This window comes from Lissotriton vulgaris, chromosome 11, assembly GCF_964263255.1.
Source record: "Lissotriton vulgaris chromosome 11, aLisVul1.2, whole genome shotgun sequence".
Classification (NCBI taxonomy): domain Eukaryota; kingdom Metazoa; phylum Chordata; class Amphibia; order Caudata; family Salamandridae; genus Lissotriton; species Lissotriton vulgaris.
In genome coordinates this window covers 1,103,475,822-1,103,503,514 of record NC_141699.1, presented here as the reverse complement: position 1 = coordinate 1,103,503,514, position 27,693 = coordinate 1,103,475,822, and the positions used below count along the sequence as shown (strand labels likewise).

At 46.9% G+C, this 27,693-nt stretch overlaps 1 protein-coding gene across 4 annotated transcripts in view; it reads left to right on the top strand.

Moving 5' to 3' along the window:
* FGF12 (fibroblast growth factor 12) overlaps positions 1–27,693 on the top strand; it is a 740,173-nt gene that overhangs the window by 268,569 nt on the left and 443,911 nt on the right. The window lies entirely within an intron of this gene.

Sequence of the window (27,693 nt, the reverse complement as noted above, 5' to 3'; positions counted from 1 at the left end):
GTCTGTCCAGGGTCCCGAAGTGTCTTTGAGCGGCAGCTAGGGGACTGTCCGGGGTCCTGACGTGTCTCTGTGCTGATGCTAGGGGTCTGTCCAGGGTCCTGAAGTGTCTCAGAGCTGCAGGTAGGGGTCTGTCCAGGGTCCTGAAGTGTCTCAGAGCTGCTGCTAGGGGTCTCTCCAGGGTCCTGAAGTGTCTCTGTGCTGCTGCTAGGAATCTGTCCAGGGTTCTGAAATGTCTCTGGGCTACAGCTAGGGGTCTGTCCAGGGTTCTGAAGTGTCTCAGAGCTGCAACTAGAGGTCTTTCCAGGGTCGTGAATTCTCTCGGAGCTGTAGCTTGGGGTCTGTCCAGGGTCCTGAAGTATCTCAGAGCTGCAGCTAGGGGTCTGTCCAGGGTCCTAAAGTGTCTCAGAGCTGCAGCTAGGGGTCTGTCCAGGGTTCTGTAGTGTCTTTGAGCGGCAGCTAGGGGTCCGTCCAGGGTCCTGAAGTGTCTCTGGGCTGCTGCTAGGGGTCTGTCCAGGTTCCTGAAGTGTCTCAGAGCTGCTGCTAGGGGTCTGTCCTGGGCCCTGAAGTCCCCCAGATCGGCAGCTAGGGGTCTGTCCAGGGTCCTGAAGTGTCTTTGAGCTGCAGCTAGGGGTCTGTCCAGGGTTCCGAAGTGTCTCTGGGCTGCAGGTAGCGGTCTGTCCAGGGTCCTGAAGTGTTTCATAGCTGCTGCTACTAAGGGTCTGTCCAGAGTCCTCGTGGCCGCACGGTGTGACCCTCGACAAACAGCGTGTCGGCCTTGTTTATTATAGATGCCACGCATGCGCGCCCTCAAAGCGTCGAGTGTTAAAGGCTATATTTAAAATCACATGCAATTTACACAAAAATGAGCAAGGCGCTATATGGGGAACAAACACGTAGTATCTTTCTAAAGTTACGAGATCTGCGAAGTAAGAACAACATTACATGTTATACATATATGTGAATGTGCACGTTTTAAAAATATCGACATATGGTGTTACTCGTGTATTGGCACCGATAAGACATAAAATAAAGTGCTGGTGACCTGACCAAAGTGCTAAAGTGCCCCAGCGCTGCAGCTGCCTAGGGTCTGACCAGGGTGCTGAAGGTTCTGAGGTCTGCTAATAGGGTTATGTTCAGGGTCCTGAAGTGTCTCAGAGCTACAGCTAGGGGTCAGTCCAGGGTCCTGAAGTGTCTTTGAGCGGCAGCTAGGGGTCTGTCCAGGGTCCTGAAGTGTCTCAGAACTGTAGCTAGGGTTCTGTCCAGGGTCCTGAAGTTTCTCAGAGCTGCTGCTAGGGGTCTCTCCAGGGTCCTGAAGTGTCTCTGTGCTGCAGCTAGGGGTCTGTCCAGGGTCCTAAAGTGTTTCAGAGCTGCAGCTAGGGGTCTGTCCAGGGTTCTGTAGTGTCTTTGAGCGGCAGCTAGGGGTCTGTCCAGGGTCCTGAAGTGTCTCTGGGCTGCTGCTAGGGGTCTGTCCAGGGTTCTGAAGTGTCTTTGAGCTGCAGCTAGGGGTCTTTCCAGGGTTCTGAAGTGTCTCTGTGCTGCTGCTAGGGGTCTGTCCAGGGTTTTGAAGTGTCTCTGGGCTGCAGCTAGGGGTCTGTCCAGGGTTCTGAAGTGTCTCAGAGCTGCAACTAGGGGTCTTTCCAGGGCCCTGAAGTGTCTCAGAGCTGCAGCTAGGGGTATGTCCAGGGTCCTGAAGTGTCTCAGAGCTGCAGCTAGGGGTCTGTCCAGGGTTCTGAAGTGCCTTTGAGCTGAACCTAGGGGACTGTCCTGGGTTCCGAAGTGTCTCTGGGCTGCAGCTAGGGGTCTGTCCAGGGTCCTGAAGTGTCTCAGAGCTGCAGCTAGGGGTCTGTTCAGGGTTCTGAAGTGTCTTTGAGCTGCTGCTAGGGGACTGTCCTGGGTTCCGAAGTGTCTCTGGGCTGCAGCTAGGGGTCTGTCAAGGGTCCTGAAGTGTTTCATAGCTGCTACTAAGGGTCTGTCCAGAGTTCTGAAGTGTCTCAGAGCTGCTGCTAGGGGTCTGTCCTGGGCCCTGAAGTGTCTCGGATCTGCAGCTAGGAGTCTGTCCAGGGTCCTGAAGTGTCTCAGAGCTGCAGCTAGGGGTCTGTCCAGGGTTCTGAAGTGTCTTTGAGCTGCAGCTAGGGGTCTTTCCAGGGTTCTGAAGTGTCTATGGGCTGCAGCTAGGGGTCTGTCCAGGGTCCTGAAGTGTTTCATAGCTGCTACTAAGGGTCTGTCCAGAGTCCTGAAGTGTCTCAGAGCTGCTGCTAGGGTCTGTCCAGGGTCCTGAATTGTCTCAGCGCTACAGCTATGGGTTGGTCCAGGGTCCAGAAGTATCTCAGAGCTGCAGCTAGGGGGTCTGTCCAGGGTTCTGAAGTGTCTTTGAGCTGCAGCTAGGGGTCTGTCCAGGGTCCTGAAGTTTCTCAGATGTGTACCTAGGGGTCTGTCCATGGTCCTGAAGTGTCTCAGAGCTGCTGCTAGGGGTCTCTCCAGGGTTCTGAAGTGTCTCTGGGCTGCAGCTAGGGGTCTGTCCAGGGTTCTGAAGTGTCTCAGAGCTGCAGCTAGGGGTCTGTCCAGGGTCCCGAAATGTCTCAGAACTGCAGCTAGGGGTCTTTCCAGGGTCCTGAAGTGTCTCAGAGCTGCAGCTAGGGGTCTGTCCAGGGTCCTGAAATGTCTCAGAACTGCAGCTAGGGGTCTGTCCAGGATTCTGAAGTGTCTTTATGCTGCAGCTAGGGGTCTGTCCAGGGTTCCGAAGTGTCTCTGGGCTGCAGCTAGGGGTCTGTCAAGGGTCCTGAAGTGTTTCATAGCTGATACTAAGGGTCTGTCCAGAGTCCTGAAGTGTCTCATAGCTGCAGCTAGGGGTCTGTCCAGGGTTCTGAAGTGTCTTTGAGCTGCAGCTAGGGGTCTGTCCAGGGTTCCGATGTGTCTCTGGGCTGCAGCTAGGGGGTCTGTCCAGGGTCCTGAAGTGTTTCATAGCTGCTACTAAGGGTCTGTCCCAAGTCCTGAAGTGTCTCAGAGCTGCTGCTAGGGTCTGTCCTGGGCCCTGAAGTGTCTCTGGGCTGCAGCTAGGGGTCTGTCCAGAGTCCTGAACTGTCTCAGAGCTGCTGCTAGGGGTCTGTCCAGGGTCCTGAAGTGCCTCTGGGCTGCTGCTACGGGTCTGTCCAGGGTCCTGAAGTGTCTCAGATCTGCAGCTAGGGATCGGTCTAGGGTCAAGGAGTGTCTCTGGGCTGCTGCTACGGGTCTGTCCAAGGGTCCTTGAGTGTCTCTGGGCTGCTGCTAGGGGTCAGTCCAGGGTCATGGAGTTTCTCTGGGCTGCAGCTAGAGGTCTGTCCAGGGTCCTGAAGTGTCTCAGAGCTGCAGCTAGGGGTCTGTCCAGGGTCCTGAAGTGTCTCAGAGCTGCAGCTAGTGGTCTTTCCAGGGTCTAGGGGTCTCTCCAGGGTCCTGAAGTGTCTCAGAGCTGCAGCTAGGGGGTCTGTCCAGGGTCATGAATTGTCTCAGAGCTGCTGCTAGGATCTGTCCAGGGTCCTAAAGTGTCTCTGAGCTCCTGCTAGGGGTCTGTCCAGGTTCATGGAGTGTCTATGGGCTGCAGCTCAGGGTCTGTCCAGGGTTCTGAAGTTTCTAAGAGCTGCTGCTAGGGGTCTGTCCAGGGTCTCGAAGTGTCTCGAAGTGTCTCTGGCTTGCTGCCAGGGGTCTGTTCAGGGTCCCGAAGTGACTCTGGCCTGCTGCTGGGGGTATGTCCAGGGTCCTGAAGTGTCTCAGAGCTGCAGCTAGAGGTCTGTCCAGGGTCCTGAAGTGTCTCTGGGCTGCAAATAAGGGTCTGCCCAAGGTCCTGTTGTGTCTCAGAGCTGCTGCTAGGGTCTGTCCAGGGTCCTGGAGTGTCTCTTGGCTGCAGCTTGGGGTCTGTCCAGGGTCCTGAAGTGTCTCAGAGCTGCAGCTAGGGGTCCGTCCAGGGTCCTGAAGTGTCTCTGGGCTGCAGCTAGGGGTCTGCCCAGGGTCCTGAAGTGTCTCTGGGCTGCAGCTAGGGGTCTGTCCAGGGTCCTGAAGTGTCTCTGGGCTGCAGCTAGGGGTCTGTCCAGGGTCCTGAAGTGTCTCTGGGCTGCTGCTAGGGGTCTGTCCAGGGTCCTGAAGTGTCTCTGGGCTGCTGCTAGGGGTCTGTCCAGGGTCCTGAAGTGCTGCTGCTATGGGTCTATCCAGGGCCCTGGAGTCTTTCACAGCTGCAGCAAGCTGCCTGTCCTGAGTGATGCCGGGGAGTCTCGGATGTACCAGCCAAGGGTCTGCTCAGGGATTTGAAGTGCCCCCTGCTGCCTGTTGAGCTTCTGCTGAGGATGCTAAGACACACCCTGCTGATGGCGAAGTTCGGTGCCTGCTGCTGAGATGCTTCAGTGCTGCTGGGTGAAGCTCGGTCTCCGCTGTCGAGGCGCCTCTTTGATGCTGGCTGGACTCTTGTGTCCTCGCTCGGGGTCCCTTAAACCTGGTGTCACCGGATCAGTTTTATTTTCCTATTAGAGGGTTCTCGCTCCTTCCTGGGTCATCGCAGGCGCCGCTGTGTTTCTTTACTGTTAGTGACAGAAACTCACATCTTCTAACATTCTGATCCGCAGAGCACACACTTCCGCTCGTCGACTTATTCACACTAAATGCATTTTATTCACTAAGTCAAGGGTGCTGTCAATCAATGTATCAGCGTCACTGTGTTTATATTACACACATGTGTCCCCTAGGCGCCTCTATGTAGCATTGCTAGGCAGCCTCTATGTGGCGCCACTAGGCCGCCTCTATGTAGCGTTGCTAGGCCACCTCTATGTAGCGTTGATAGGCTGCCTCTATATAGCGCCTCTAGGCTGCCTCTATGTAGCGCAGCTAGGCTGCCTCTATGTAGCGTTGCTAGGCTGCCTCTATGTAGCGCAGGTAGGCTGCCTCTATGTAGCGGTGCTAGGCTGCCTCTATGTAGCATTGCTAGGCTGCATCTATGTAGCGCAGATAGGCTGCCTCTATGTAGCGTTGGTAGGTTGCCTCTATGTAGCATTGCTAGGCTGCCTCTATGTAACGTTGCTAGGCTGCCTCTATGTAGCGCAGCTAGGCTGCCTCTATGTAGCGTTGCTAGGCTGCCTCTATGTAGCATTGCTAGGCTGCATCTATGTAGCGTTTCTAGGCCGCCTCTATGTGGAATTGCTAGGCTGCCTTCATGTAGCATTGCTAGGCTGCCTCTATGTAGCGTTGCTAGGCCGCCTCTATGTAGCATTGCTAGGCTGCCTCTATGTAACGTTGCTAGGCTGCCTCTATGTAGCGCAGCTAGGCTGCCTCTATGTAGCGTTGCTAGGCTGCCTCTATGTAGCATTGCTAGGCTGCATCTATGTAGCGTTTCTAGGCCGCCTCTATGTGGAATTGCTAGGCTGCCTTTATGTAGCGTTGCTAGGCTGCCTCTATGTAGCGTTGCTAGGCCGCCTCTATGTAGCATTGCTAGGCTGCCTCTATGTAACGTTGCTAGGCTGCCTCTATGTAGCGCAGCTAGGCTGCCTCTATGTAGCATTGCTAGGCTGCCTCTATGTAGCATTGCTAGGCTGCATCTATGTAGCGTTTCTAGGCCGCCTCTATGTGGAATTGCTAGGCTGCCTTTATGTAGCGTTGCTAGGCTGCCTCTATGTAGCATTGCTAGGCCGCCTCTATGTAGCGTTGCTAGGCTGCCTCTATGTAGCATTGCTAGGCCGCCTCTATGTAGCGCAGCTAGGCCACCTCTATGTGGAATTGCTAGGCTGCCTCTATGTAGCATTGCTAGGCTGCCTCTATGTAGCGTTGCTAGGCCGCCTCTATGTAGCGTTGCTAGGCTGCCTCTATGTAGTGTTGCTAGTCTGCCTTGATGTAGCATTGCTAGGCTGCCTCTATGTAGTGCAGCTAGGCCGCCTCTATGAAGCGTTGCTAGGCTGCCTCTATGTAGCGCAGCTAGGCTGCCTCTATGTAGTGTTGCTAGGCTGCCTCTATGTAGCGTTGCTAGGCTGCCTCTATGTAGTGTTGCTAGGCTGCCTCTATGTAGCGTTGCTAGGCTGCCTCTATGTAGCGCAGCTAGGCTGCCTCTATGTAGTGTTGCTAGGCTGCCTCTCTGTAGGGTTGCTAGGCCGCCTCTATGTAGCGTTGCTAGGCTGCCTCTATGTAGCGTTGCTAGGCTACCTTTATGTAGCACCTCAAGGCTACCTTCCACCAGGTTCACAAACTAGGAGCTGAACGTTCAGAAGAATTTTCCATTAACAGCTCAACCCGGCAGCATTTCTTTACTTGGGAAATGAGGGGTCAGGCTGACAGTGACTGCCATGACGTGTGTGGCGCTCTTCGCACAATGTTTTGCTTCAAGACGCTCATGTTCTGGTGTCAACATCGGCTTCTATGGGAATTCACAAGGGCGTATTATCAAGCCCATGATCACCACTTTAGCGGCAGTTTTCTGCTGCTAAAGCGGCGATAATGTTAACGACGTTTCTTGATAATATGCCCCTGTATGCCTCTTTTACCTCTCCTTGTATTGGCGCCTGGGTCTTTGGCTGCAAATAGCCCCCAGCCAGGATCAAACCGGGACACAAGGAGGTCTGTTGGCCCCTTCACTTCAGCCTTTTTCTTGGACCCAGAGTGTCTAACAGCCCCTCCCCGCCTGCACGTCGCTGCTGGGAATGGAAGGCAGACACCTTGCAGGCGATGCTCTGTTCGCCCAGTGTATTACAACCAGGACACGTTCTGCATATTTTACTTGTGCCAACTTCTTGGCAGGGGAGGGGTGTCCTCCCTGTGAAAAAAGTAGATGGGTGCCGTTGGAGTTCTGGACTTTTTGGTTCCGTCCAGAGGTGTCAGGGTACAACACCCGAAGACCCCGGAGTTCCACCTGCCTTGGTGCACAAATGAACAGAAACACGGGCTTCTCTATGGTGGCGTCAAAGACCAAAGGTTTATTACTGCAGGGACACAGAAGTCACAGAATCTACACACGGGCAGAATTCAGGAGACTGTTCGATTTGTACATTGAGGGTTGCTCCTTATATACCAAAAATTGTGCTCTAGGCAAATATTTCACATGTCGGTACATTCCCAAACCTTTTGTGTCTCTAAACAATAAATATTTGGCGTTACACAGGAACTGTCGATAATATCTGATACCAAACATCACGAAGAGGGGTTCCCACCAGTCCATCACAATCCCTTGTCAATATTGTATTCAAGAGCCGGACCGCCTCATCATAAAGTTCGTTACCTCCCCCTAATAAAGGCCCAGAAGGAAAGGAGCAGAGCCAGGTGCAGAAGATAGAAAAGCGGGATAAGAGATGTTTGTAGGTTGTAAATGGGCAAGGCTACCGGCTTCGACCGCCTAATCATGATCAGGTACAATGGACAGGAAAACCAGTTCAGGTGGGCTGGCCTCGGGCAGAGGAGGCAGCCTTTGTCGAGTCATGCAGCTTCAGCGTGATCTGGTTTAAGGTGCACATGTCATGTAAGAGGTGAATCTCCGGCTAAGGCTACGTGTCCTTAATCAAAGTGGAGTGAAATGAAGTGATCAGAGGCTATTGCATATGTGAGGGCAAGGAAACACAAAATGGCGGCCACGATCTAAGATGGATGCCGTGTATATATCAGAAATGTGTCAGTGGAAGGAGAGCTCTTGCTCGTAGCGTAGCGAAAACACTAGGATATACTAAATGGATCATTTGCGGTTCACTGATATCATTTTTATGTATTTCCGACAAACTTGAAAACACGGGTTCAAGTCATCACAGAACCGTCACGGAACCTCACGGAACCTCAGACCCTCCTTTTGCCCTTACATAGGCAATTTACTCAATCTATGTCTGAATCTAGTTCTATGTTCATCAGGTCAGTGACATGCTGTTGTATCATCATCCTTTCTCGTGTCTTTTCTCCAAACGCAGGTGGTTTTCTGAGGCAAGTTGCAGCACAAAGACTACACAGAGCAGGACCACACTGGATAATCAGACAACATGAGAACAGGAATACTAAGATGACACCAATGACCATTAGAATCTTCCATCCCCACGCTGAGATCAGAGTCCAAACCCACTCCATAAAGGACCAGTTTCCCTCATCTACATGTATGGAGTCCGAAATCTTGTGCAACTTAGAGATCGCCTCATAAACTGTTGGAGCATTATTAGGAATAAAGACACAGCAGCTCGATTGGATCATTCTGCATACCCCACCTCGATCTGCAAGTATAACATCTAGAACCATACGGTTCTGCAATGTCATGAGCCTATCCGCCTGAAGCTCAGCTGTCAGATTGCTAAGGGCACCAGCAGTTTCGGTAATAGTAGATTCAACTACCCGTGTTAGTTGACGTATGTTTCTACTATTGGCCATAGGCCCCCAGAACGGAAGGAAGCCTTTGAAGAAGTCTCCAGCTTCCTGACCAGCGGTATCTTCCTTACTGAAAACACCTCTAGCTACTCTTGTTCTGTGGTAATCCGGTGAAGCAGTGTATGTCGGAGGCAACAATCGAGCAATATAACATGAACCTGAAAAGTCAGCAGGCAATCATGTATAAGCTCTGTCTCGACAGATGAAGTAGGTACCCCTGGCAGTAAGGAAGGCAGGGGAAGAGTTAGCCGGAAACACATAAGTCTCTACGCACTCACTCCTCCCTAGCTGAGCTCTCGGATTTCTCCCATTACCTTGCAAACAGACCTGACCTCGGTGAGGTACGACCCAGATTGGAGTTGAGCTTTTACGCTTGCTTTCTCCTAAACTAAGGCGATACTCTGAAGTATTCCAACTTAAATATACTCGCAATTCGTCTCTAGGGTAAGATGGAGTATTATTGACGTCTTTGATCATGTCAATAATTCCCTGGACTAAAGCTTTGTTGGCAGAGTTATATTTAGTGGAGCGTGGTGGACGTGGAGGATAGGTTTCAAGGGCATAAGCAAAGATGGTTTGGAAGGCCTGAAATGATCCATTATAGCTGTAAGGTAAAACCAAATAGGGAATACCTTTATCCATAGTGTGAGGTATCAAGCCACACACCCAGCAGTCTGTAGTGTTAATCACCAGTTGGTGTTGGTGCAAGAGCTGTACAAAAGTATTATTAATGAATTCTGAGCGTCGAGCTTGCTCATGTTCAGGAAACGAGTGAAAAGAGTGTATAGAAGAAACAGTAGAAATAGCTGGATCAAGGGGAGGCACTGTAGAAACTGGCACAAAAATCAAATTTATGCTAAAGACAATTCCACCCACCAATGTTGCTAAAACAATCAAAAATGTAATGGCACATTGCATCAAGAAACATTTGCTGTGAAGAATTCTATTTAGTCTGTTTCTGCGAACGTAAATCACATTTTCTCGTTGCAGCGCAGGAAGTTCCATCTTCTACAATCCGCTCGCGACCACTGATGATGTGTACGTAGATGAAAATGCCTCTGTCAGCCCTGGGAGTTCCCAGTACTAACAGAAAGATCGACCTTGTGTCAGACCCCTGCAAATTCAAACTAGGCACACAGCCACGACCCTACGGCTACCCAGACGGCAAGGCAATTTATTAAAAACAATGAATAATAGCAAACTTCCTGGCTGAAAAGCAAAAAGTCCAATGTATATAAATATCAAAATCACAATATGCAGTTGCCTGCTTTATTAGTTCGTTTTATGGCTTCTAAGGTTGTATCTTTTCTTTGCTGGTACTGTTTGATCGGAAAATAGTGTATCACTAGCAGCTATTGCAGAGTTTACGTTCGCAGATGGCAAAGTTTCTTCTGATGCTGGAGACGAATGTTCAATGTTCAAAGTAGTCTTTTCAGGAGGAGAGTCACGTTTCAAAGTGTCAGAAATCAAATCGGCATCGCTGAAAGGGACAAATTTTGGAGTTATTTCAGATTCGGAGGCACCAATTCCCTTCTTCACCCAGTCGTCGTAGGGCAGCGGCAGTGGAACACGCTTTACGTGAGAAGCGTGGATCCAGTTCTTCCGGCCAGCAACACGTACAGCTGTCCTCGTTGCCAGCAGGATTTGGAAGGGGCCGATGTAGCGAGGCTGAAGATTCTTTGTCCTCGCGAAGTTCCGGACCACTATGAAGTCACCCGGTTTCAGTTGATGCCCTGGACTCTCCGGAGGCTTTGGTAAAGCATCAAAAACCTGTTGATGAATAAGACTTAATTTAGCAGTCAAGTCGTAAAGGTAGTCTATCAACATAGGATATTCAATGGAGCAAAATTGTTTTGGCCTGGGCACACCCCAGACATTTGCCGGGCGGCCAAATACAATCTCATATGGAGAAAGCCCTATTCTAGAATGCACTGTTGCTCTCGTTGATAACAAAGCCAAGGGAAGTGCGTCTGGCCAAGCCAAACCTGTGGATGCTTGTATTTTGGCTATTTTAAGCTTGAGGGTGCCATTGTAACCCTCGACTAAACCAGCAGACTGGGGATGGTTCGCACTATGAAATTTTTGTTTCAATCCTAGACCAGCACACACACTCTGCATAACTTTCCCTATAAACTCACTTCCGTTATCTGACCATACAATCCGTGGTATTCCATACCTAGGGAAAAATTCTTTGAGAAGAATTTTGGCAGTTGATAAAGCAGTGTTGTCCTTTAGTGGGTATGCTTCTATCCACCTGGAAAAAGCACAAACTACCACCAAGACGTATTTTAAATTATTACAGCGTTCCATGTGAATGAAGTCTAACTGTATTACTTCAAAGGGACAGGAAGGAGGAGCAAAATGACCAGCTGGAGTTGGAGTTCCCTTGCCAGGATTATGCATCAAGCACACCATACAATTTTTCACCACCCTTTCTGCACACTTACTGATTCCCTCATTTTTCCAGACCGGAGCTAACATCTTACATATCCCTTTAGAACTTATGTGCGCCACCCCATGTGCCATCGTCACTACTGCAAGCACATACGCATCAGGCAACATCCAACGCTGCTGTTCTGTCAAATCGATCCAACATCCATTCGAGTCCAATTTGCCCGTACTTTCTCTCCATACGCGTTTCTCTTCCTCAGTCGCTTCTTTCTGAATCTCTTTCACACTTTCCATTGTATCCTCACACATTCCAGACTCAGCAATCCATCTTGCAGACGTAGCAACATACATTCTACTCATCATGTCTCTAGCTGTCTGTTTAGCGGTTTCATCAGCAAAGGCATTCCCACGACCAACATCATCCGTGATTGCTTTATGAGCACTGCACTTTACAATCGCAACTTCAGTCGGTAAGGTTAGAGATTCCAACAAGTCGTTAACTAGCTGACCATGTTGAATCTTAGTCCCATGGGACGTAATGAAACCCCTTTCTCTCCACAACCGGCCAAAACTATGGGCCACGCCAAATGCGTACTGACTATCTGTAAACACATTCACTCTCTTTCCCTCAGCTAAAACACACGCTCTCGTAAGAGCTATTAATTCTGCAGCTTGGGCAGAATTCTGACTCACTCTTGCAGTTTCCACAATCGTCTTTAAAGTCGTTACCGCGTAGGCAGCAGTCACGTCACCATTCTCCAACTTAAAACATGACCCGTCCACATACAGCGTACCATCCGGGTCGGATAGAGGAGTATCCCTCAAGTCGATGCGACCTTTTGTCTCTTCCTCCGTTTTGAAATAACAGTCATGTGGCTCAGAATCACTCGACTCTTGATCAGTCGGCAACAATGTTGCTGGATTCAATACATTGCATCTTTTGATCTGAATATGACTCGCTAATAACGTCAGCTCGTAACCAGATAATCTCGCACTAGTAAGGTGTTGTGTCTTTGTTCGGTTCATGAGTGTGTCCACTGCATGAGGAACCATGACCACTAGCATATTGTTCATCACCAAACCAGCAGATTGCCGAATGGAAGCTGCAGCTGCCGCTGTAGCCCTCAAACAACTAGGCAATGCTCTAGCTACCGGATCTAATGTTGATGAGAAATACGCACAAGGGCGTTGTTTATCACCAAACTTCTGTGTCAGGACACTCAACGCGCAACCTTCTCTTTCGTGAACGTAGAGCGTGAATGGCTTGCTATAATCAGGTGTACCCAATACAGGAGCTGAACACAGTGCTTTTCGTAACTCAATAAAGCTCTCTTGACATTCATCAGACCATGGCACCGGACTCGGAACATTTTTCCCAGTCAAAGCTACCAATGGCTTTGCTAAAAGTGAAAAATTTGGGATCCATTGCCTACAGTAAGAGGTAATACCTAGAAAGGCACGTACTTCCCTCTGTGTGCGTGGAACACTCATCTGCGTAATTGCTTTTATTCTTTCTGGGGTCAACTTCCTTCCCTCCTTTGATAAGAGGTGACCTAAGTAGGTTACTTCTTGGCAGCAATATTGCATTTTGGAAGGTGACACCTTATGATTCGAATTAGACAAATGATGCAATAGTGAAATTGTAGCTGCTTTGCAAGTTTCCTTGTCATCGGCAGCCACTAAAAGATCGTCTACGTACTGTACTAGGGCAGAGCCTGGAGGAAGGAAAAAAGAATCTAACTGGCTTTTTAAAGCTTGACTGTAAATAGATGGACTCTCACAGTAGCCTTGTGGAGCGCGTTTAAATCTGAAACTGCGACCTCCTAAACAGAAGCCAAAAATATCCCTGCTTTCCTCGGCTATCGGAATGCTGAAAAAGGCATTCTTCAAGTCGATGACTGAGAACCAATTGGCTGTAGCGGGAATCAATGTTAGCAAGGCAGTAATGTCTGGCACTACAGGAAACTGCGGAATTACAATCTTATTAACTTCTCTAAGGTCTATGACAAACCTATAGACTGGAGGCTTTGTAGGATCAGTTCGTTTCAAGATCGGTAATACAGGACTATTACAGACATTTCCTCGCGTTTCTTCAACCACACCTTTTTTAATCAAATCTTGCACAATCAATAAGAGTGCACGCTCACCTTCATTCGATATTTTATATTGAGGAATTCTTGGAAATTTCACATTCGCTTTCAAAGTTACTATATACGGTGGAATCTCTAGTAGACCTACATCATTTGGACCAGTCGCCCAAAGAGAATCAGGGAGTGAACGTAGCTCCGGCGGGAGTGCGTCCATTGACAAGTACATCGGAGAGGTGAGTCTTTTACCCAAAGTAAGCTGTACTCCTTCCGGAGAACAGTACAATGTCGCATATAGTCGTTTTAACAAATCTAAACCAAGCAGATTTTCATTACAACCTGTCGTCAAAATTAAGGGTGCTTTCAATTGACACGGTCCAACAGAAATAGACAAAGGACCAGATATCGGGTTGTACACAGGGGCGCCTGAAAAACCTACGGAAACATTTGTTGAGCCAGACAAAGGTGCGCCAGGGAGTTTCGCATGCATGATAGAACTTTTTGCGGCACCAGTATCCAACAGAAACGGTTCGACTACACCTGATGTTGCTACTGCGACATAAGGCCCACTCTGATCCACTGGAACTGATACTACTCCCTCTCTCTGTCTATGGCTGTCCTAGTACCCATTTTGTTGAAATCCCTCTTCAACTTCACAATAATCCTCAACAAGATATTGTTGAGATCTATTTTGTTGAGCTGACTGTACATTTCGTTGATCAAAGTGATTAGAAGGACGATCATTCGTTTGCGGAGGCATAGCACCTCGTCCTCGACCTCTAGAATTCTGTGCAAAACCACCACGACCTCTCTGAGCTGCTGCCGCATTATTTTGCGCTAAAATCTGACAATCATTTTTATAATGACCCTCTTTCTTACAGTACGCACACTGATTCCACTGGTATTGAGGCCTGGTCGAATTATAATCTGTCTTTTGATACGAATTCTGTTGCATATTAGTTTGATTCGTGCGAGGCGGATACGCCTGCTGTAAAAGAACTTTAGTCTTTAAATCTTTCGTTTTCTTCTCTGATTTCTCCTTTTCTTCTTTATCCCTATTTTCATAGTACTGTGCAGTCGCAAGTATTTGCGCTGTCGTAGATACAGCCCACGCACTTTCTGAGTCTTTCAATTTATTGCATAATTCAGGTAACAAATTATGCACAAATTTATCGACAAACAATCTCTGTCCTCCTTCAGTGCTCATGTCCTGACCACTATGGTCTACAAAAGTCTCTTCGAACCTCGTGAAGAAGTCGGAGACACCTTCATCTTTCTTCTGCTTGCATGCGGATAATTTATCCCAATTAACACGCAATGCTGGCATCAGAGTCTTCATTAAGTCGATTATCCTACCTGGAAGATTAGCAATTAGGGGTTCGGGTTTCGCACCACCCGTTTGTTGAGCGTCTGCTGCAGTGATAGCTGCCCAATCACCACCTAAAGCAGCCTGATGATCCTCTCTACGAATTTTAGCCCACACTGGTTGCGGAACTACATTACCAAACAACATATCAATGTCGGCTAAATTCATTATACAAGCCTCAACTGTCTGTGTCAATTCCTTGTAATATCCAGCTGGATTCTTACGTGGATCTGGCAAGGCCTGTTTCACTGCTAACACTTCTGCTCGCTTCCATGGAATATGTATCCATACTCTTTGGAACTGTGCTGGAGCAGCTGCAATACCCGCAACCGCATCAGCTTGCACGGCTTCGCGCCAAATTGGAGGAACCTCCCTCATTGGATATTGGCGACTTAGCTTCACTTTACCTCTTTCTAAATCTCTCGGCGAACGAAGAGATGGATCATTTCTAAAACTCAAAATGAGTTCCATCGCTTCCTTTATATTATCGCCCACTATCATTCCAGCAGCAAACTCTTTTTGAACTTTAATTAAATCTTCCAAATCTGATTCGACATCGTCTTCTTCTATTTCCTCACGTAACAACGAGCACATCTCGTCGAAGACGTATCGCTGCGTTGGCTCTCCCCATTGCATAAATGTCTCTAACACATCTCTCGTACTATATCTTCTAACTTTCGTAATCCATCTGAGAGCCGTGGAGTCTAAAACTCCCCGTTCTTCAGTACTTGGTAGCTGACTCCGTCTCTGAACAGAGTCAGGAGTAGGAGTCTTAATCAAGGTTTTATATATAGGAGACAGCATATTAGTAACAGAATCAGTGATTCTTCGACGAACAGAAAGTGGAGTTAGTACACTCGCAGACATAGAAAATGCAGTAGAGGTAGGAATAGATGACGAAACAGTAGGAGTATCGAGGAAAATAGTTTGAGGACCAGTAGTTACAGTGGTAGGTATAGGAGCTGGCAGTGCAGGAAAAGGAGGAGCTGTAGGAACATTTACATTCACCACAGGAAGTATAGGAACTTGATTCTGAGGAACAGGAACACCAGGTTGTCCAGCAACCGGCAATTGAACATTCGGTATAAGTGGAGCCGCAGCACCTTGTGCGTACGGTGGAGGCGACCGTAACAGATAAGATAGCAGAGGATCGTTTTCGGAATCCTCCAGTATCTTAGCCATTTTCGATGGCATGGCAGGATAGCACTTGTCAATCGCTAAGTTATGCTCTCTAATGGCTACATCTATGGCCTTCTCACACTCGTCAGCCTGCAACTGTTTAGTCGCTTGCTCTAGAGTTAACTCTTCTAGTTCCTTTTGCTCTTTTTTCAACCTTTTCATTTCTCTCTGTTTGGATTCTTTCCGCCAATAACGAAAAGAGTCAAACATTGCCGGCCGGGCTTTCTTCCTAAACAATTTCGCTTCTAAGTTGTCGAGAATCTCTTGTTCAAAGCTACCATGCAGTGGCCAACTAAGGACACCATCCTTCTTACAATAACGGACCCATATCTCATTATAAGTTATAGGACCCACACCATACTTACAGTATAGGTCATATAGGGGAGTCCCAATCGGAGGAACCAGACAAGAATCCTCTAATTGTGAGTCACTGTTGCAACTAAAACAAGACAACATTTTCCGACTTACCATTTTCAGTCCAGAACACAAAACAAACAAACACGGAACAAATTGTGCACTTGAACCAAGAACTTAGGCCTACCAAAAACGAACTGATGTATCGATACCCAAAACTAAACCAAATAGATTATCGTAACTAGAACAACCAAAGATAATCTTACTAAACCAAACCCAACCAAGAACCGATCAAGGATTTTTAACAATCCAGCTAGCTATCACTAAATACTTAACTGAGTCACTGAAGACGTCACCAAGGAGAAACCCGTCACGTTTCGCCGTACTAAGGACTGCACCACTTCGGGTCCAAGACAGGGCGACGGTCAAGGCAACAGCCCACTGCAGCCGTCCTGAACGGGAACCCTCGTGGAAGAGAACTTCAGGGCCACTTTTGCGATATGCCGGGATCGATGAAGTGGGGCGCCTCCCTCAGGAATCTTCACACGAAGCTTCTCGAACTCTTCAGGCTTTTGGACCGGTACCGAATGACGTCGCCCCACGTTGGGCGCCAATTGGAGTTCTGGACTTTTTGGTTCCGTCCAGAGGTGTCAGGGTACAACACCCGAAGACCCCGGAGTTCCACCTGCCTTGGTGCACAAATGAACAGAAACACGGGCTTCTCTATGGTGGCGTCAAAGACCAAAGGTTTATTACTGCAGGGACACAGAAGTCACAGAATCTACACACGGGCAGAATTCAGGAGACTGTTCGATTTGTACATTGAGGGTTGCTCCTTATATACCAAAAATTGTGCTCTAGGCAAATATTTCACATGTCGGTACATTCCCAAACCTTTTGTGTCTCTAAACAATAAATATTTGGCGTTACACAGGAACTGTCGATAATATCTGATACCAAACATCACGAAGAGGGGTTCCCACCAGTCCATCACAATCCCTTGTCAATATTGTATTCAAGAGCCGGACCGCCTCATCATAAAGTTCGTTACCTCCCCCTAATAAAGGCCCAGAAGGAAAGGAGCAGAGCCAGGTGCAGAAGATAGAAAAGCGGGATAAGAGATGTTTGTAGGTTGTAAATGGGCAAGGCTACCGGCTTCGACCGCCTAATCATGATCAGGTACAATGGACAGGAAAACCAGTTCAGGTGGGCTGGCCTCGGGCAGAGGAGGCAGCCTTTGTCGAGTCATGCAGCTTCAGCGTGATCTGGTTTAAGGTGCACATGTCATGTAAGAGGTGAATCTCCGGCTAAGGCTACGTGTCCTTAATCAAAGTGGAGTGAAATGAAGTGATCAGAGGCTATTGCATATGTGAGGGCAAGGAAACACAAAATGGCGGCCACGATCTAAGATGGATGCCGTGTATATATCAGAAATGTGTCAGTGGAAGGAGAGCTCTTGCTCGTAGCGTAGCGAAAACACTAGGATATACTAAATGGATCATTTGCGGTTCACTGATATCATTTTTATGTATTTCCGACAAACTTGAAAACACGGGTTCAAGTCATCACAGAACCGTCACGGAACCTCACGGAACCTCACCGTCTACACACCTGTACCCCCTCATTGTTCCCTGGGTAATAGAAACGCGCACTGTTCTAGTGCCTAGAGGCCTTTGAGTGTGAGCTGGGCTCTACATAGTAGTGAATATTATCGAGAAGCATCTTTGACGCTCTATCGAGAGGGGATTTAGCAAATACCATCGGTTTTCTTTCGTTCTCACTATCTCATTTTAATAATCTCATTTATTTGCCTTATATTCTTCTTTCCTTTGTAAAATGAATAATAATACTCAAAATAAACTGTAAACCACTATAATAACATCCAAAGATCTCAGCGGAGTAAACATGTGATGAGCGCTGAGAGCTGAGAGCACAGCCTGAACCTCACAGGGGTGAACGCTGGGGTGTTTATCTTTTACTTTCATCCATTTAGGCCAAAATTATTTGCAATATTGAGCTCAGATACAGTCATATGTGTTTGTTTTAATGACCCTCCATTGTAGTAAGAAATGTATACATTTTTTTACCATTTTTTGTTTCTGTAGCGCCTAAACTATGTAGTAACCAAGCACTCTATGTGTAGCTGGACTCTTAATCAGTAGTACTGGTCCTATTGAGTAGAAAAGGCTGAGAGGAAGGGTTAGCCTTGCCAGCACCAGGCTTACTCCCAAGTTCCTCACCAGGAGGTCAGGGTCTGCATGTAGATTCAGGGACCCCCATTAGGGAGTGTATGTCGCGCCCGCTTCCCACAAGCAGTGGCGAGAGGCGCGGCAGTGGTCATGGCAGACACTTCTAATAGCTTCTATCTCCCCCCGTGTTTGCAAGGCTTCTCTCTGACCACATTCGTGGTTGCCCCATTGATGCTCTTTGGCAGCGGCCATTTTCTGATTTGCATCAATCCAAAAATGGTACAAAGGACAGAGGGGCTCAAAGGTGTAAGAGTAAAGTGCATGTGTAAATTACTCAAAAGGTAAGTTTCTTTTGTAAATAGGACATGCACTGTGTGGATAGCTCCAAAGCTATGGTGGAGATTTGAAAGTTTCTTTTTTGAGAAAATGTACCCTCTGGGTTTGTGAATAGCCAAAAAGTAGGCCTGGGCGGGATTTTGAATACGCCAGAGTAATCTGTTTGATTTCAGTAATTCTGCATCACTCTTTCACAGGGAATTACCAATAATATTGTAATTCCACCCTGTTGCATCATTAAGATTTATTTGGGGAAAAATCCTGCTGTGAGAGCACCTTTGGCCAGCAAGATGGGCAGCTCATGCTGCAGTGTCTGTTCTTTTGCATTTAGCACTTTTTTGAGTGCAAAATGCACCTCCAAATACTTTTTGGACACAGGGCTGCAATGAAGGTGCATTTTCTACCAAAAACTGGCGCTAAATGCATGAACTAAGGGGCATATTAGCAATAAAGTGGCGAAGAGAGGTGTTATCCGCCTTGGCTCAACGCCTCTCTTCGCCACTTCGGAAACGCTAGGCTGCACCATAGTACCAAGGATATGGCGCAGCCTAGCAATTCCCCCTGCGATGGCGATAAGTTTTACAACTTAACGCCAGCGCAGGCAGGGAAGGTTTGTTTATGTGTAGGAAGGTGTTCCTTCCTGCACATAAACAAAGCCTAAATGCCGTTTCGTAACTTACGTTTGTGCTGCTTTATGCAGCACACATGTAAGTTACAAATTGAGGGGCATATTATCAAGGGGGTTTATCTCCGCTTTTTTGGCTTTAAAAGCCAAGAAAGCGGAGATAAAATTATCTCCCTATTACCTAGCTGTCGCTAACACCAGTTAGCGACAGCTAGTAGGAGATAGCGACCATCTTGGGCCCCACTTTGCATGTCAGGGATATTTATCACTAATGACATGCAAAGTGGGCGTGCCAAGATGTTAGCGACTGGAAACAGTCGCTAACATCGCTATCTCCTATTACCAACTTTTAGAGATATTCACACTAAGCGCGAATATCTCCAAAAGCTAACACCTGCCCTGAGCAGTTCTTAACCATGTTATCCAATGGGAAGTGGATAACATGGCTAAGAGCATTAGCTCGGTAATGCATGAATATCGCGGACTTTTCAGCGATATTCATGCATTGCGGCCGTTTTTTATCGCATTTGTGATAAACCTTGGTAATACCAAGGTTTATTTGCGATATAAATCGCCGCAGCTCAGCGGTAAAATTTTGGGGCATATTAACAAGCTGAAGTATCGCCACTTTCTCGGTACAATTTGTAGAGAAAGCGGCAATACTTCCAGTGCCCTATTAACAAGGGCATTGCAACGCCTGCAAACAAGCCCACTTTGCATGTCAGCGAGAAACATCGCTAATGACATGCAAAGTGGGCGTTCCCACGTCCAACCACATGTGAAATGTGGTTGGAGGTGGGAACACCCTATCACCAAGGCAGGCGTTGGGAGGAAAAGACAGTCTCCCAAAGCCTGCTCTGACCAGGCGTTAGGCATTGTTAACATGGGGGTGTGGATCATAAAGCTGAATCCACCCCCCCATATTAACAAGGCTCACATTAGCGCATGAAAACAACGCTTGTTTTCACACGCTAATGTTCACCATCGCCGGCTATCGCAGGATTTACTATCGCCTATGTGTTGCGCGTTGATAATAACGTGCTAACACGGCGAAAAAATCCGGCGATAGTGAAATGTGCAATGTGCGTTTTTTAACGCACATCTTGTTAATATGCCCCTTTGTCTCTAACCAAGCAATAGCGATAATTATTGCTATTGCTTGGTAATATGCCCCTAGCATTTTTTAAAACAGGTTTGTTTATGTACAGGAAGGGACACCTTCCTGTACATAAACAACCCTTAGCATTCTGCTTTTTCCCTGTGTGCTGCACAAGGCAGCACACAGGGAAAAAGCAAAAACGAGGATAAATTAAGCATTTCTCCTCGTTTCGCCACCTTAAGAACAGGTCTGACCTGTTCTTAAATTCGGCGCTGCCACCTATTATCGACAAGCTTGATAATAGGTGGCAGCATCAAAGTGAATGGGTGTTGCGGTGGAACACCCACTGCACGCCCCCTTTCACGATGAGTTTATCATGAAAGGGGCCCTATTATCAAGGCAGCGTTAAGTCAATTAACGTGGCTTTAAGCCACGTTATTTGACCTAAGGCTGCCTTGACAATAGCCTAGGGTGATGCTGATATCGCCGCGTTATCGGCAGAAAAGTGCCAATAACGCGCCAATCAGGGGCTTGTTAATATGCCCCTCAGTTGTAGGAAAATCCTACCCCAAGTGGACCGTTCTCCCTCCCTCCGAAGGCTGCATTGTGTTGTGTTGCACATTACTACTGGGCACTTTTTTGAAGAAATACACAACTTTTACATTCCAAGGCTTAAAGGGTTGCACAGCTGTAAGGGCCCAGCTTTCTACTTTCTTACTTGTTGAAACTCTTTTTTTTAAATTATATCTCGTTTCCCTGACTCCTGGCCATTTTGAAATGGTTTTCTTTGACTGATATGTGAGATACATTTTAGTTGGTGTTAATTGAGAGAGTGATGTGTTGACCCATGTTTCATCTCAACAGTTTAAGAGTCCAGCTACTTATGATCTGTGCCCCTTTTTATCTCTGCTAATGTCCTCTTTGTATTTAACCTCAGGCAGCAAGGAATCTTATGGTACAATTCAATGCCAGCATCAAGCAATTTAATGCGGATAAAACCAGATGTTGTTTACAAAAAGGTTATACGATCCGTTCTCCATTACGGGAAAACGTACAGAGAGTTCAGTTGCATTGTGTTTGAGAGGAGTGGCAAATACACAGCTGGTGCATTTGATATGTTGGTGAATACACAAAGTATGCACTTGATAGGAATGGTGAATGCACAAATGATGCGTTTGATATGAATGGTGAAAACTTAACTGATTCATTTGATAGTAATGGTGAACATGCAGCTGATACATTTGACGGGAATGTTGAACACACAACATATAGATTTGAGAGGAATGGTTACTATGCGGCTGATACATTTGATACGTTGGTGAATACACAAATGATGCATTTAATAGGAATGGTGAATACAAACTGATGCGTTTGATTTGAGTGGAATATGCAACAGGTGCATTGGATAGGAGGGGTGAATACGGAGCTGGTGCATTTGATAGGAATGGTGAATATACAACTGATGCTTTGACTGGAGTGGTGAATTCACAACTGATGCATTTGATATGTTGGTGAATACACAAATGATGCTTTTGATAGGAATGGTGAATACAGAACTGATGCTTTTGATAGGAATGGTGAATATGCAACTGATGTGTTTGATAGGAGTGGTGAATACACGACTGATGCTTTGACTGGAGTGGTAAATGCACAACTGATGCATTTGGTATGTTGGTGAATACACAACTGATGCCTTTGATAGGAATGGTGAATACAAACTGATGCGTTTGATAAGAGTGGTGACTCCGCAGCTGGTGCGTTTGATAGGAATTGTGAATATCCAACTGATGCCTTTGATAGGAATGGCGAATACAGAACTGATGCCTTTGATAGGGATGGTGAATACGCAACTGATGTGTTTGATAGGAGTGGTGAATACACGACTGATACTTTGACTGGGATGGTGAATACGCAACTGATGTGTTTGATAGGAGTGGTGAATACACGATTGATACTTTGACTGGAATGGTGAATACCGAACTGATGCCTTTTATAGGAATGGCGAATACACAACTGATGCTTTGATATGTTGGTGAATACACAAATGATGCCTTTGATAGGAATGGTTAATACAAACTGATGCGTTTGATAAGAGTGGTGACTCCACAGCTGGTGCGTTTGATAGGAATTGTGAATATCCAACTGATGCCTTTGATAGGAATGGCGAATACACAACTGATGCCTTTGATAGGAATGGTGAATACGCGACTGATGTGTTTGATAGGAGTGGTGAATACACGACTGATACTTTGACTGGAATGGTGAATACACAACTGATGTGTTTGATAGGAGTGGTGAATACACGATTGATACTTTGACTGGAATGGTGAATACCAAACTGATGCCTTTTATAGGAATGGCGAATACACAACTGATGCTTTGATATGTTGGTGAATACACAAATGATGCCTTTGATAGGAATGGTTAATACAAACTGATGCGTTTGATAAGAGTGGTGACTCCACAGCTGGTGCGTTTGATAGGAATTGTGAATATCCAACTGATGCCTTTGATAGGAATGGCGAATACACAACTGATGCCTTTGATAGGAATGGTGAATACGCGACTGATGTGTTTGATAGGAGTGGTGAATACACGACTGATACTTTGACTGGAATGGTGAATACACAACTGATGCTTTGATAGGAGTGGTGAATATGTAGATGAAGCTGTGAAATGTGTTGCCATGGTTAATGGGTACAAAAGTTTCTAGACAGTTTTAGTCGCCCTTGGCCATTGCAAACTTGAGAATGCAGAAGGACTCAAGGTAGCGTGTCAAACACCGACATGTGCCTCCATAGCTAAGTACATGTTTTCTCCTGCTGACACACAGGCCTCTTTAGCCTGGAACATATATCCGCACTTCGACCTTGCAGTCTCATTTTCTGAGTGCTCATCAAGACTTGGCGATTGTCCAACACCATCCAAAGAGTGAGTGGGTTATCTACATTTTTATAGTGCTTACCACCTATGTACGGCCACTCAGTGCTCTTGGAGGCTGCATGTGGTCAATTGTTCTTGTATTTGACTGTTTTTCATATTAGATTCGAGCTATTTTAGTTTATGGCTGATGAAATTGGAGGTGAAAAGTGGATTTTTTGGTGTTGAGTGATATTTGATACTCGTCAGCTATGGTTCTGTATGGATTCAGAAAAGGGGGTGGTGATGAACAGAGTGTCTGAATTGAGCAGACCACTCTTACCCAGTCCAAAGATCAGGGCTTGATCCATCACCGTTATTTATCTCACTGCCCCATCCCAGCTCAGAACCTGGCTATATGCAAATCAGTCTGTCCCTGGCCCAGTGCATCATGGGAACAGGGCAGACTAAACTACCAAGCCAATTCTTTACCAGAAAGGAGACAAGCTACCGGGGACCGGTTTCTGGCATTTCAGCCGTCTTCGGCCCGGCTTGCTTGAATCCTGATGGAGCAGTGAGAAAGGGACTCATGTCTGAGTATACCCTGCCACCCCTTGTTGTAAATATTTTTGTCCACCCTAAGCGTGGAAGGGTATTCTCAGATGTGAGACCCTTGCTCATTGCACCATCAGGATTCAAGCAAACCGGGCCGAAGACGGCTGTAATGCCAGAAACCGGTCCCCGGGAGCTTGTTTCCTTCCCAGTGTAAGAATTGGCTTTTGTAGTTTGGTTTGCCCTGTTCCCATCATGCACTGGGACAGGAACAGACTAATTTGCATACAGCCAGGTTCTGAAACTGGGATGGTGCAGTGAACTAAAAAACGGTGTTGGATCTAGCCCTGATCTCTTGACTGGGTGAGAGCTTTCTGCTTAATTCAGAGACTCTGTCCCTCACCACCCCTTGTTGTAAATATTTTTGTCCACCCTAAGCGTGGAAGGGTATTCTCAGATGTGAGACCCTTGCTCATTGCACCATCAGGATTCAAGCAAACCGGGCCGAAGACGGCTGTAATGCCAGAAACCGGTCCCCGGGAGCTTGTTTCGTTCCCAGTGTAAGAATTGGCTTTTGTAGTTTGGTTTGCCCTGTTCCCATCATGCACTGGGACAGGAACAGACTAATTTGCATACAGCCAGGTTCTGAAACTGGGATGGTGCAGGGAGCTAAAAAACAGTGTTGGATCTAGCCCTGATCTCTTGACTGGGTGAGAGCTTTCTGCTTAATTCAGAGACTCTGTCCCTCACCACCCCTTGTTGTAAATATGGTTCTGTATGGAGCGTTGCGTGCATGGACATGTGTGCTAAAGATGATCGCAGCTCGTTTCGTGCTACATGTCTGGATGCTTGTCCTTTCCTTTTTCCTAGTCATTGTTATTGTTTGAGACTTGTTGTTAGGTTGTGTGTCTTTAAGGTTTGTTATATTGCACATGTGGCACAGGCCTGGAGGGACTTCGGCCCAAGATCCTGTGGTTTAGAATGGATGCTCTTTGTAAATGATCTTGAAGATCGCGACCAGGATGAAAAAGGTTAGAGTGAAAGGGATCTCAGATGCAGAAGGATCTGTCACCAAACTTCCTGGGGAGCCATAGAGGCGCGTCATGAAGGATACAATCAAGTACAATGCCTTCAACGGTAGGAAAGCTTTATTCAAGGTGCAGAAGGAGGACAAGAGTCTGAGACCAGATGCCTCCTCTTGGGTGGACCTTCCATCATTTATCACTGACCACTCAGATTGCTATAAATAGGGGCTTGTTTGATCCCTTTGCAAGGGACAGCCACGATTCTCACTCCTGTCCCTATATATGAATAAACCTTAAAGCAAGGACTGTGCCTGCCCGCTCTTCTGGAAGTGAATGTTTGACATTGTTCAGCATTCCATCCATCAGTTGTTCTTTTTGCACTCTTCTGATGTCAGCACTATATGTTGTGCCCTTAACCTCTCTGTGGGATGAGCAGGGGCGACCTAGTGACCACATAGTGAGAAGCAGGCTTGCTAAGGGCCTAGCAGGGCTTGGCTAGTACTAAACCCGGGTTTCCATTGTTGATGTCCCGATTTCTCATTCTGCGGGTCTTGACCAGTTATTTAACCCGCTGACCGCGGCAGGAATTCCGGTGCGGTGCTGGTAATTTATGACTGGGCGTGGTTCGGATGGCCCCCGGCCGTCCTCTGCACATGCCCACTGTGACGGTGGACAGCTGGGGGCCATCCGAAGTACGCAAAGGGTTAATGCTTAGTTAGAAAAAAGTTGACTTAGCATCAGCTCTCACCCCTAGGCCTGTGCTCGTAGTTTCCCTCTCTCATGGTCATTTATCACTATGACTGGCTGATGGGCAGATGGCCCTCGGTTGTATCCTCAGGGCGCGATTGGTCTGTGACACTTGTCCGAATGGCTCATTAACCAATCGTAGCCCTGCTATCCTACCCATAGTTCAGGTAGCAGCGGAGGTAAGGTGCGGTCTGTTTGTTCATGTTTATAAACTGAAACTTGCCTTCTTTGCTGCTTGTGGATCTAAACAGCTTGAAATTAACCATCAACACGAGTTGACCTAACTCTCCCTCCTTGAAGGGGGGTTCATGTTCCAAGTGGAATCCGCTGGAAGCGCCCCGGTGTCCCTGCGGAACCACTATGTTTGCTTCTGTGGTGGGCAGCGAGGACCTGTACTAGATTAGCTGAAGGTAGTGTCCCTTTGTCAACTCCCAGCTGACCAGCACAACACCCACTACAACCAGAGATGACATCACTACTGTCCAGGGTAGATCTTGTTGACGTTGTTATAAAATCCAGCTTAAAATGCTTGCAAAAAAAAATTGTTGGCTGGCTCATCCTGGTGGATGCAAAGGGAGTCATCAAAGACACCCTGAGTTAATGAGGCCTGACAGGTGACGAGCACTTTGAAGATTAGTTGACAGGTGTGTGAGTAGGTACCTGGTGACAGTGAGAAGATGAAACCAAGAACATAACACGTTAATCCCGATGCAGTGCTTTAATGTCAAGAAAGAGGGAGAGAGAGAGAGAAAGAAATAAAGAAAGAAAGAAAGAAAGAAAGAAAGAAAGAAAGAAGAAAAAAGAAAGAAAGAAAGAAAGAAAGAAAGAAAGAAAGAAAGAAAGAAAGAAAGAAAGAAAGAAAGAAAGAAAGAAAGAAAGAAAGAAAGAAAGAAAGAAAGAAAGAAAGAAAGAAAGAAAGAAAGAAAGAAAGAAGGGAAAGGAAAGAAGAAAGAAAGAAAGAAAGAAAGAAAGGAAGAAGGAAAGAAAGAAAGGGTAAGAAAGAGATAAAGCAACAGATAGAAACATACATGAGTGAGACTGGAAGTGGTGCAAAGAGTGAAAGGGAGGAAGACAGAAAGAGAGAAAAGGAATAGAGAGAATTTGAGGGTCATTCTGCGGAAAAAATAAAGATAGAGTTGACGAGGAAAGAATCTGATTTTGTCTTGGAGTAGCATATCCATTTGATTATGCTTGATAATATATATATATATATATATATATATATATATATATATATATATATATATATATATATATATATATATATATGTATATATTTATATATATATATATATATATATATATATATATATATATATATATATATATATATATATATATATATATGTATAAAACTGACATACAATCCTATATTTTGGATAGGTATCCAATTCTCACCCTATAAGGCAGGTCAGACATTTATAGCCCACATGAACACTCTGCCTTGCTGACTGCTGGTCCTGACATTGTTACATCAATCTGTGCAGAGCTGCAGACTCAAGACCAGCCTTGTTCTGTGCATCAGCTCTGAAGGGACACCTGTGGTGGACACTGCTGGAGAGGTGCACCCTGGAGCCCTGCCTCCAAGGTGTGCCACCTACCTGCACCCCCCCCCCCCCCCCCCCCAGGGCATTCTCAGCGATGACAGCCATCTCTGCCTTTTCTTTGGCTCAGGAAACACAGACCTTGTTGCTTAGGTAATCTGCCATCTGCTCATAGTTTAGATGCAGCTTTTTTAGTCCCACTAACCACGGTGTCCTAAAAAGTTTCCAGCAACGAGGTGGCTAAATATAGGACGTGTTGAGAGCGAACAATACTCCAGGGAGGGCGGCGCCTTTCTGGGCTGCCAGGAGCCTGATCTCAGATGCAGGCAGGAGCCCCACAGGCCTTCCTCAGGTACCTACCACTGAGCCCACAATTGGATCTGACAAGTATAGCCCATTACACGATGCCGCAGGAAGCCCACCTTGTGGTGGACTCAAGGGGGACACGCTTCTAATACCCATCAGAAGAGCAGCATGGTAGACCCGTTCACCGACTCCCTAGTGTGTGCTCGTGACCAGCTCGTTGTGGCGACGACTCACAGCGTAAGCCACCCTTATTCAAGGGGTTAGCGAGGAGACAGTGTCATTGTCTCTTTACACACAATCCCTTACTCTCTAGTATGTTAGACACTGAAGATGCACTGAAGGGGTCAAGGCAGGTTGCACTGCATACATATCTTGCTTTCAGCTGCTTTTCACTGGGGGTGGGCGGAACTCGAGGAGTTTCACTCCATGGAATATAGTGGAGTTACATAAAAACTCTGCGTGATTCCACAGAGTTCCGCGAGTGGGCAGAATTCAGCACGTTGCGCTGATTTTCAGTGCCTTGAGCTTGTTCCATGTCTGAATGGCACCATGCGGCGTGTTCGATGGTGCTACTTTTTCCTTCTCTACTCGAGCAGAGAGGCGGCTTTCTCAACGTGAATGGTTGTGACCTACCGTGACCGCCTACATTGAAAAATCTCGATGGGAGGTCTTCTAGCACCTGCAAATCACACAA